At 45.2% G+C, this 9,943-nt stretch overlaps 1 pseudogene; it reads right to left on the bottom strand.

The window, feature by feature from the left end:
• Nucleotides 1-1,701: 1,701 nt before the first annotated feature.
• On the bottom strand, nucleotides 1,702-9,341 carry LOC113604217 (protein Shroom3-like; annotated as a pseudogene).
• Nucleotides 9,342-9,943: the final 602 nt, after the last annotated feature.

Here is a 9,943-nt window from a genome sequence, read left to right as displayed (position 1 = left end):
GGCTAAAATTGTATTCAAATCAAGGCCAATCTTTTGGTTGGGTATTTCAGAAGAGGTTAAAGTGGAGAGGAATTAATGTTGGGAAAGTGTCACTGAAAGTACACCCCCCCCCCCCCCCCCCCGCCACACACACACACCAGGAGTCATTTCACTGGCAAAGTTGGGGGGCAGAGCCAGAGTCCAGGCCTGAGGAATGAAAATCCAAGGCAAGAACCTCCAGTGGACCCGTGCCTTGCTCCGGGCCTCCTGTGATCTTGCTGCCCAGCTTTTGCTGCTTAGGGAGGAGGGTTGACTTGTTTTCACAAAACGCTGGTCATCAGAGTTGCTCTTCAGAAAGGCAGTTGGTCAGGGGCGCCTGGGTGCTGGCTCAGTGGGTTAAGCTCAGGTCATGATCTCACGGTTTGTGAGTTCGAGCACCCTGGGCTCTGGGCTGACAGCTCAGAGCCTGGAGCCTGCTTCGGATTCTGCGTCTCCCGCTCTCTCTGCCCCTCGCCTACTCACACTCTGTCTCTCAAAAATGAATAAACGTTAAAAAAAAAAAAAAGAAAGAAAGAAAGAAAAAGAAAGAAAGAGAAAGGAAGGTACTTGGCCAGGATGTGGAACACCAGGCATTCCCACGGGTCCTGGAGGGTCGTGGCGCTCCCTGGGAAACACAGCCCCTTCCTCTGCGAGCCCAGGGGCTCCGGCTCAGCCTCCCCTGAGCACCCCCCTCCCCCCACCTCGGTCATGTTCTCAGGCTTCCATTAGGAGCTGCTGGGGGTCAGGCAGGGGGACCGAGGGCACGCTCAGCGAGGACCCTAGGGGGTGGGAGCGGGGAGGGGGGGTGCGGAGGGGCGGGGGTCACCCTCCCCTGGGGTCACGTGGTGCGGCTCCCGCAGGGTCTGCAGGGAGACAGACACCAGCTCCCCTGCTCCAGGTCGCCTTTCCAAAGTAGGTGGCCTCGAGAACACAGGATTGTGTGCCCCCCACCCCTGGGCTGTTCTCGTCAGCGTGGGCGACTTGGGTGGAGGGCCTGTCGTCCTGCCACAGGGCCTCCTCATCCTGGCTGCAGAGCCCGAAGGTGCCCAGGCTGCGGAGCTGGTGAGTGTTCTCCGGCCCCAGGTGGCGGGTGGCGAGCCAGGCCCCTGTCTGCACCCCTTCTCAGCTGTTCATCCTGTGGCTGTCAGGAATCCTCTTCCAGCTTTGGCTCCCGCCCTCTTTTTTTTTTTTTTATTAAAAGTTTATTTTTCAATGTTTATTTATTTTTGAGAGACAGAGCGTGAGCAGGGGAAGGGGCAGAGAGAGAGAGAGGGAGTCACAGAATCCGAAGCAGGCTTCAGGCTCCCAGCTGTTTTCACAGACCCCGCTGCGGGCTCGAGCTCAGGAACCATGAGCTCAGGACCTGAGCTAAAGTTTCAGGCTTAACCAACTGAGCCACCCAGGTGCCCCTTGGCTCCCCCCTTTTAAATTGCTGCTCCCCACTGTCTAGGGCTTCAGGGGATTCAGAAAACCACATATTGGTATTTGTGTCCTCGAAATCACCTCCCAAGGTATTGGGAGTTGGGAGGGCCCTGTTGGGCCTGTGGTTGTGGCTGTAACGGAAGCTGCAGACACTCGGGGGTCCGGACTTCCTTGCTTCTGCTGCTCCATCTTGGAAACCTCCAGCCCCCAGCATGGTGTCTCCTGCACTGATAGCCCCGCAGAGCCTGCTCCCGCCCAGAGTGGATGTGTGCTGGTGTGGCAGGCAGGGTGGCTCCTCTACCTGGGGTCTGGATGCTAGGAAAGTGACCAAGGTGCTGGTTCTCCCTCAAACCTTGGATAGGAAACTGGCCTGTCCACCGGGCTCCTGTGATCAGTCACGGCTTTCCTTCCAGCATCCTCTGCCTGGGTGTTGGCTGGACAGGTGGGCAAGCCCTCCAGGGTAGCCCTCCTGGGCTCCCCCTCCTAGCCCCAGTCTGTTTTGCTCCTTAGACTTCCAGGAATGTTGTGGAGAGAGGAAAAGGCTGCCTTGGTCCCGCCACAGTTGCTCGACAGGCTCTGGACTAGGCCTTCTCTCTCTAGCCTTCATTGTGGTCTTTGTGGAGATCGTCCTCCCAAGGCCCTGAGATCCTGGAAGATCCCTTATCTTCACCCACTTGCTTGAGGGGGTTTGAGGCTGTGGGAATTGCTATATGATGTCTTGCCCTGGGTGCCCTTTCTCTCACTGAAATCTGAGCTGTTGCCTTGGAGAGGTGTGGGATGTCTCTTTAGAGAGGTATTCTCTTCGTTTTCAGGTAGGGAAGAGAAATAGACTTTGTAGAAGATACATTTGGCTAAAGCTTCAGGTTTCCTCTCTACTGGGGACATTGAATCATATTCTAGGGGCTCATCGAAGGCAAACTCAGGCCTTCTAGATGCATTTTGGTTTCCGTGCTCATCAAGGGCGGCCATGATGTCACAAGCTTCCCGAGGAACTGTATGTCCACTTTCCTTGGCCAATGCAAGGTGGAGTATGTTGCTGTTACTACTCATGGGAGGCTGGGGCACCTGGGCAAAGTGTGCCTCCAGGGAGGGTACCAGGTGGATGCCCGTCAGCGGCAGAGGTTGGAAAGGTTGGGCCTTCTGGGTGTAATTCTGCTTGGGCTACACCGGAGGGCTATTTTCTGGACTCTTCTCTAGCGCAGTAAGCAAATATTCCTCTATGAAGGGAGTTTTTAGGGAGCCTGCAGAACTGTAGAACTGGGAGAAGGAGGAGCTATAAGCCAAGTCCCTGTTGTTGCAGAGGTGTCTGAGTTGGTCAGTGCTGCTGCTGGACTTGCCAGGGGAAGGAGAAGGACGGGGGGGGGGGGGTACGCCCCACTGGATTCCAGGCTCTCCATGTTCTTCTGGGAGTAGCACCGTCAGGGCCCTGCCTCACAGAAGCACGGTCTTAGTTGTAGAAGAGCTGAAATGGTGGCTTTGGGGTCAAGGATTGCCAGTTGTGCCTTGAGATGTTTAGCATCATGCTGGCATTGGGTTGGTTCTCCCCAGATTTGGTGTGAATACCAAGAGTGAGGTCAGCCTGCAGGTTCACCACACCTTGGCCTCAGCAAAGCTTTGTTCCTCCTGTCTATGCTACTTTCCTGTGCTGGGGGGTCAGAGATGAGGTGCTTTGGGCTAAAGGAGTCAGAGGTGACAGTGTCTACAGGGTTCAGATGTGCATACAGATCTCATCGCCTCTGGTGTGGCCACAGCCATCCTCAGGGCTTCACAGGCTTCAGGCCAACTCCAAGTTCAAACCTTGCTGCCTCTTGGCACTTAGCCACACTCAACCATGGGCCACTTGGCCATGTTGCGGCTGTAGCAGCTACAATGGTCAGGTCTGTGGTTCAGGGCTTGAGGGCACTGAATCCAGATATATTCAAATATTAATTATTTAAAAAATTTTTTTACAGGTAGATTAATTTTCTACTAATACATTTCGAGGATTGTGAAGAGAGTTTTACAAAATATTTATTAATACAAAGAGGTGTTGAATCACGTAGGTTTGAAAGCCACTGCTATAAATGTCTATATCTCATCTATAAAAAATTTTGATGTCCTTTATAATTTAGAATTAGAGTGACAGTTTGTGACATGTTAATAAAGAATTTAGGATATGGGCCATTTAAGGAAAATGTCAGATATCTGGGGATAGAGACGATGTGAGAGGAACTTTATTGAACATATAATATGCACCAAGTATTACGCTTGTTTATTTATTTATTTTGAGGGGGTAAGGAGCAGAGAGAGTGAAAGAGAGAATCCCAAGCAGGACCCCTGCTGTTAACACAAAGACCCAGTGGGGATGAACTCCAGGACTGAACCATGAGATCACCACTTGAGCCAAGATCAAGAGTTGGATGCTTAACCGACTGAGGCACCCAGGTGCCCCATTGTCCTTTTTTATATATCATTTAAAAAAAATGTTTACAATAAAACGTTTAGGTAGATATTCTTTTCCCATTTACAACTGAGGAAGCTCAGAGCATTTAAGTAACTTGTCTGGGTGGAAAAGCTATCTTGTTATGAATACAGGATTCAGACCCAATTCCATTTGAGTTCAAAGCCTAAACTCTTAACCACTGCACAGGAGAAGATTAACTGGGGCATGATAGCTGTCTGCAGTCCCGGAAGGACTGATTTTCAAAAAGGATACGTTTCACCTGGGCCATTCCAGAGGCTCTAAAGCTTGGAATAGTGAAGAGAAGTTAAATGGTGGATTTTGCCTCAAAGAACTCTATCACAATTGATTATCCCTCAGGAGAACAGACCACCGCAGGAGGTATTGCCCAGAAAGGTAACAGCAAACATAAAATCTAGTGATTATCTCGATCAAAGTTATTGAAGAAAGATTTTCTGCATTTGAATAAGATAGCTGGTCCAGAGGTTAACACAGTTTTAACTCTGAGATTCAGTGACTCTTCTGAATTATTTAGTTCAAACTCCTACATGGAAGTCCCTTCTAGAATGCCCTGGGATGTGATCTTAAAGCCAGTAGGAGCCTACTATCTCTTACATATTCTTGCCTGCAATTAATTCATAGAACTTTCCAAAGTTTTATTTATCCTTGAATACCACCTTACATTCTTTTTGGAGCAAGGTGGCGGGGAAATATGTTTCCTCAAAAAGTTCATGCCATCATAAGCACAAAGGATCAGGAGGACTTTTCTTACACTGACCTTTATATTTCTATTTGTTGGATCTTGAAGTATTTGAAGGTGGTGGTCATGTCTTCAGGTTGCCTTTGATAATGAACCATTGCTCATTTGACCTCACTTATTCGTTAGCCAACTTCTCTCTTAAAAATATTTTAGTTTTTAAAAAATTCCTTTCATGGCACAGACACCAAAGTAAAACATAATTGTATATACCATCATCACACAAAGTTTAAGAAGCTTATTAGCTCTGGTCAACATCTTGGCCCCTCTTTCAAAAAAATCTTGAATTAAGGGGTTAAAACTCTGAAGTACAAGAAAACTTTGCTTATCCCAAATCAACTATACATTATATACTGACTGGTATAACAAAAAATCTTCTAATGATCACTCTCATGATGGATTATTATCCAACACATCTACAAAAGTCTTGGACAGATGATGATGATCTTTCCCCCCTGCGTGGATCAGAACATGAATTTTAAACAGTTCGAGACTTTTCAACTCCAGGACAGTCACCTGGAGTCATGCCTTGTAGCTCTAGTGGTACAAGCAAATGAAAGAAAGAAATTTTTTGACAAAAGACTCAGTGGTGGATTGCCACTGAGTTGCCCTGGGCACTGGTCTGGAGATTTGACCTCAGTGTTTTCAGACTTTATATTTCACAGCCTTGAACTTTGTTGACATTTCCTTGTTTACTATGCTTTTTGCCTGCTTCAACATAATAAAGGAAATGGGGAATATAAGTGTCCTTTCAGTTACATACAGATATAAGCTACATAAGGGACTTTTGTGGGAGGATAAGCAGTATGGATCCCTCATTTGGAAAAAAGAATTTCCTGATTGTAGGCCAAATATTTAAGTTAAAAAAATCACCAGTGTCTTGAGTTTCTAACTTGTGCCTGGCACTCTAAAAATCAGTGGAACTTGTTATAATGTTCAGAGATAATGGCTACTCTCTGACAGCAATAGAAAGCAATTAGGTTTGTATAACAGTAAATTTTTTAGAATTTAAAAGAATTATTTCAATTCCAATACATTATAGCCTGAGAGGAGAGGGTAATTTTAAAGCCTGTATAAACCTGTGATCATTTATTAAATTCTCAACACTCAGTGGCCAGAAGAATTAAATGGTTTTCCAAGGCTACCGACCTACAGATTGACCTCAAAGTGGCATCTTTGGATAACCTGCCTGATTCTCTTTCCACAGCTCCATATAATTATGAGATGTTGGGATATAGGACTCTCATATGTTCGTCTATGCTTTATATACCTAGCAAGATACTTTAAACTCAAAGACTGTGTTATGGGTATGTTGAATTGAATAAATAACATATGTTTTCCCTTGACCTAAACTTCTGTTCCCAGTGGGCCTCCCTTAACGTTAGTTCGTTCCTTGTCTTTTTGCTCCCATTGGTAAAGTTACTGCTCTAGAAAACCTGTTAAAATGCCAACTGAGAGAAAACCGAGGGCTTTGGAAAGGTTCTTCTCATTATGATCGTAGCATGGAATTATCAGTAATTTAGCTAATTGAACACAGCGAATGCAACAAGATATGTAAACCTCTTTTGAAGGATGAAGGATATTACTTCTGATAGGCTGGTGAGATCAAGGTTCAGACATGCACAAGATGGGGAAATTTGAGAATCACCAACAGATGTAAACCACCCTGCCTCAGCAAATCAAAGACTTTATCATGCTAGGCATGTGTCAGTGACGTGGAGAGGATGTGAGGCTTCTGGCAGTCCAAAAAAATTAGTGTCCCTAAGGCTTCCCTGGGGAATGGAATTGTGGGTTTGTAGCCTTTAAATGGGAGAATGGCTGACTTAGGCGACGAAGCTTTCACTTAATCCATGGTGCTGCCCAGAGAAGCCCTTGCATTTTCAAAGCCAAGTCTATCAAGCAAAGAAACCAATGAAAAACAGGTAGACCAAACAGCATAGCACCGCTTTGCTTGAATCCATAAATATCAGAGCAAACTTTCTCTGAGCCTCGATCTCCAGCCTACTTGCGAATGATGTCATTATGCAGACCTAGCTTTGGCATGAAGACATAATTAGTATTCAGTCTGACAGAAAACCATTTCATTTAATTCCACTGGCTGAGATCCAACCGGCAGCGTATATATGACAGCATACGAAACAGGCACTTTGGGTGAAAGCAGGCTTGGCATTAGTACGCTGAACAGTGACCTGGAATGGGAACAGGGACAGAGCAAGGTTGGAAGGAGCAAAGGAACAGAGGGAGTTGTCATTCCAGTTCAGAAACCCACTGAGTTTGTGTTTTAGATGCAAAGAATGAGGTCTATTTCATAAAGACTCTCCTACCCGGTTAGTCATGCTGTCTGACAAATTTACGAACATAGTCCTGATTAACTTTTAACCTGAAAAAATTACAGGAATCCTCCTAGGAATTTACCTAGGAACGAGAATCTGGTTCCACTTATTCAATGTCTTTCGCAATATGTGCTGAAAGTTGTATGCTGTCTCTTGAACATACTTGTTCTTTCTCTGTGACCCCCAGCATTTAACTGATCTGGGAACTGTCTGTGAAAAGTACTTAATTGGCATAGAGATTACAGTTAACCAGTGATGCCATTTAATGTTCTAGATTCATCTCCACGCTTCTCTTTCCTGTTCTCTGTCCTGGGAAAGTGACCCGTATAGACTCTGTCGGCAGTCTTCCTTGTCCTGTGACTTCTAGTTGGATTTTGTCAATAGGAGACACCAATAAGAGATTAGGAGATGGAGAGGAAGTTCCTGCAGGTTATCTGTGGGTAAACTCTGCCCTCTGTTGAAGGCCACAGTTCCTCCTAGGTGGCCCTCTCTGTAGAGGACTCTCTCTAAGTTCTATTATTGCTCCTGTCTCTTGTCTTTTTCATGCCTAGGAGTAGCTTCCTGATCTCAACAACCCTGGGGTACTACATCATTGCATTTTCCCCCTGCACCCTGCCCATGTCATTGAAAATGGCCTTTATTAAATTCACCTCAAATTGTCTAATGTTGGCTTTTCATCTGTTTCCTGATGACTGTTACCGACAGTTACAGCTTCTGACGTGACTGGACAAAAGTCAGAATCATCCAGAGAAAAAAGAAGAGAATGTAGCCCGAGAATTCCAGGGGACTGTTGCTTCCCAGGAATGGAAAGTAGTAGAATTAATTGGTGAGAATTTCAATGGAAAGGAGTCTCAGATGTCTGAGATCAATTGATGGGCTCATTGTCCTGAAATTCATGGGCAAGGATGTTTCTATAAATTCATTGCTAGTAGAGTATGTGCTTTGATGTGCTTACAGAAGTAAGGATAAATTAAGGTTGAGTTATAGTCTATTTTTTATTTATATCTATAGTTATAGAATTGACAGTCATGAATGAAAATGACAGTTTTTATTTGGTAAATATGAGAATCAAGCTTTCCATGATGGCCTCACTAACATCCTTTTCAAGCCCCATCCATATCCCAGCGTTAAGATCCATGCCAGCCCCTTGCACGGGGTGATTAGTAATGGCCATTCCACCTTTAAATGGGAGTGGCCTTCTGACTCACTTTTCTGATCTTTTACCCATTCTTTCATTAATTTACTCTTATTTCCTAATTCATAAATAAATCTTATTGATTGATTGAATGGATCTTTAATTCAGAATATAAAGTGCCTTATCCTTTTTTTCTACTTGAACCTTTCATTCTCTCTCTCTCTCTGTCTCTCTCTCTGTGTGTCTCATAAATATTTTTGATATGAAGAAAAATAGGGGAAGTGGACAGGGGAGAGAAGGGCAGACGTGTGTGACTAGAAGAGGGGCACTTTCCTGTGAGAAGATTAGCAAAGTGAAGCAGTTGCTGAAAGACGTAATAAAATATTCTACTCTTGTATATCCCTGCTGAGAATGCTTGCCTCTTATACTGGGTTCAGCTTAGGTAAATAGTAGAATAAGGTTTGTGATGGTAACAATAAGCAACCAAAATATACTGCAAGTCAAAAGAAAACTTTGGCATTTTAACGTTTTTAAAAGCAGCCACAAGACTGCAGAGAAGATGCATATTTATATGACCAAAACCTAGCAGAGTTCACATGAGGTTATTTCTTTGGGTCAACAAATATTTTTTGAGTGCTTACCGTGTACCAGGCACAGTCATACGTACACATGCTGGGTACGTTGCTGTGAATAAGGTGAGCACACATTCCTATTCTCATGGATCTCACCTTAAAGTTGGGGTAGACAGTCAATAAAACTTGAGTTAAATATATAATAGGCTAAATAGTGATCAGTGGAGGAGGTCTTCAAGAAGACGTGACCACCAGTCGACCTGAGAGCAGGACCTGGGCCATCAGAGTCTCCTCATCCCCTTACCATGTGCTCAGATGTGTGTTCTGCCCACTGTGGGGACTGTTTTCAAGGACAGGTGTAGCCTTCAGACAGCAAGGTGTCATTGAGACCATCAGTTGAGACCAACTGAATACCTGACTGGACATTGTTAAGGCTTCTGTCTAAACTTTTAAGAATCTGGCAAGGGGGTGCTGAGATCTTCCTGTCTTGTGGCCTCCCAAGGCACACTCTGTACATGAGTTATCTTTCTTGTTAAACCTGCAACCTACAGGTCTGGGGTGGTTGGCCCGTTTCTTGAGTCTCTCCATGCCCTCCGGACAGTAAGGGCTCTAGAGAAAAATGAAGCAAGGAAGGAATATAGGAAGTGCCATAGAGGCGAAGCATTGCTGTTTTAAAAGCATGGGTGGCTCAGTTGGTTAAGTGTCAGGTTATGATCTCAACATGGAGTCCCCCTGGGATTCTCTCTCCTTCTCTCTCTGACCCCTCCACCCCTCTCAAAATAAATAGATGTTTAAAAAGGGGGGTGCAGTCAATAAATGTCTCATGAGAACATGGCATTTGAACAAAGACCAGAAGTAGGTGGGCATGCCCATGTATGGATAGTCAGGGAAGGCATAGAATTGGGAATAGTGCAGAAGCCTTGAAGCAGAAGCATGTTTGGAATATTGATTAAAAAAAAAGAACAAGAATATTAATGTGATTAAAGTAGAGGAAGTTGAAGAGTTAGAGATTAGAGAGAGACAGCTTGTGCAGGTCAGGGGATAGCAGTTAAAGAACCAGACAGTAAGTATTTTAGGCTTTGCAGGATGCATGAAATCTCTGTCACATACGCTCCCCCTTCTGTTCTTCTGCTTTCCCTCAATTCTCCTCCTCTTCCTCCTCCTTCTCCCTTTTCTTCATCCTCTTCCTCCACTTAAGCTCCTGCTTCTCCTTCTGCTTCCCCCTTAAAAGTGGGAACATCACATTTGGCTTGTGTGTTGGAGTCT

Source organism: Acinonyx jubatus, chromosome A2, assembly GCF_027475565.1.
Source record: "Acinonyx jubatus isolate Ajub_Pintada_27869175 chromosome A2, VMU_Ajub_asm_v1.0, whole genome shotgun sequence".
In the NCBI taxonomy this organism is placed as follows: domain Eukaryota; kingdom Metazoa; phylum Chordata; class Mammalia; order Carnivora; family Felidae; genus Acinonyx; species Acinonyx jubatus.
This window is presented reverse-complemented; position numbering and strand designations above follow the sequence as displayed.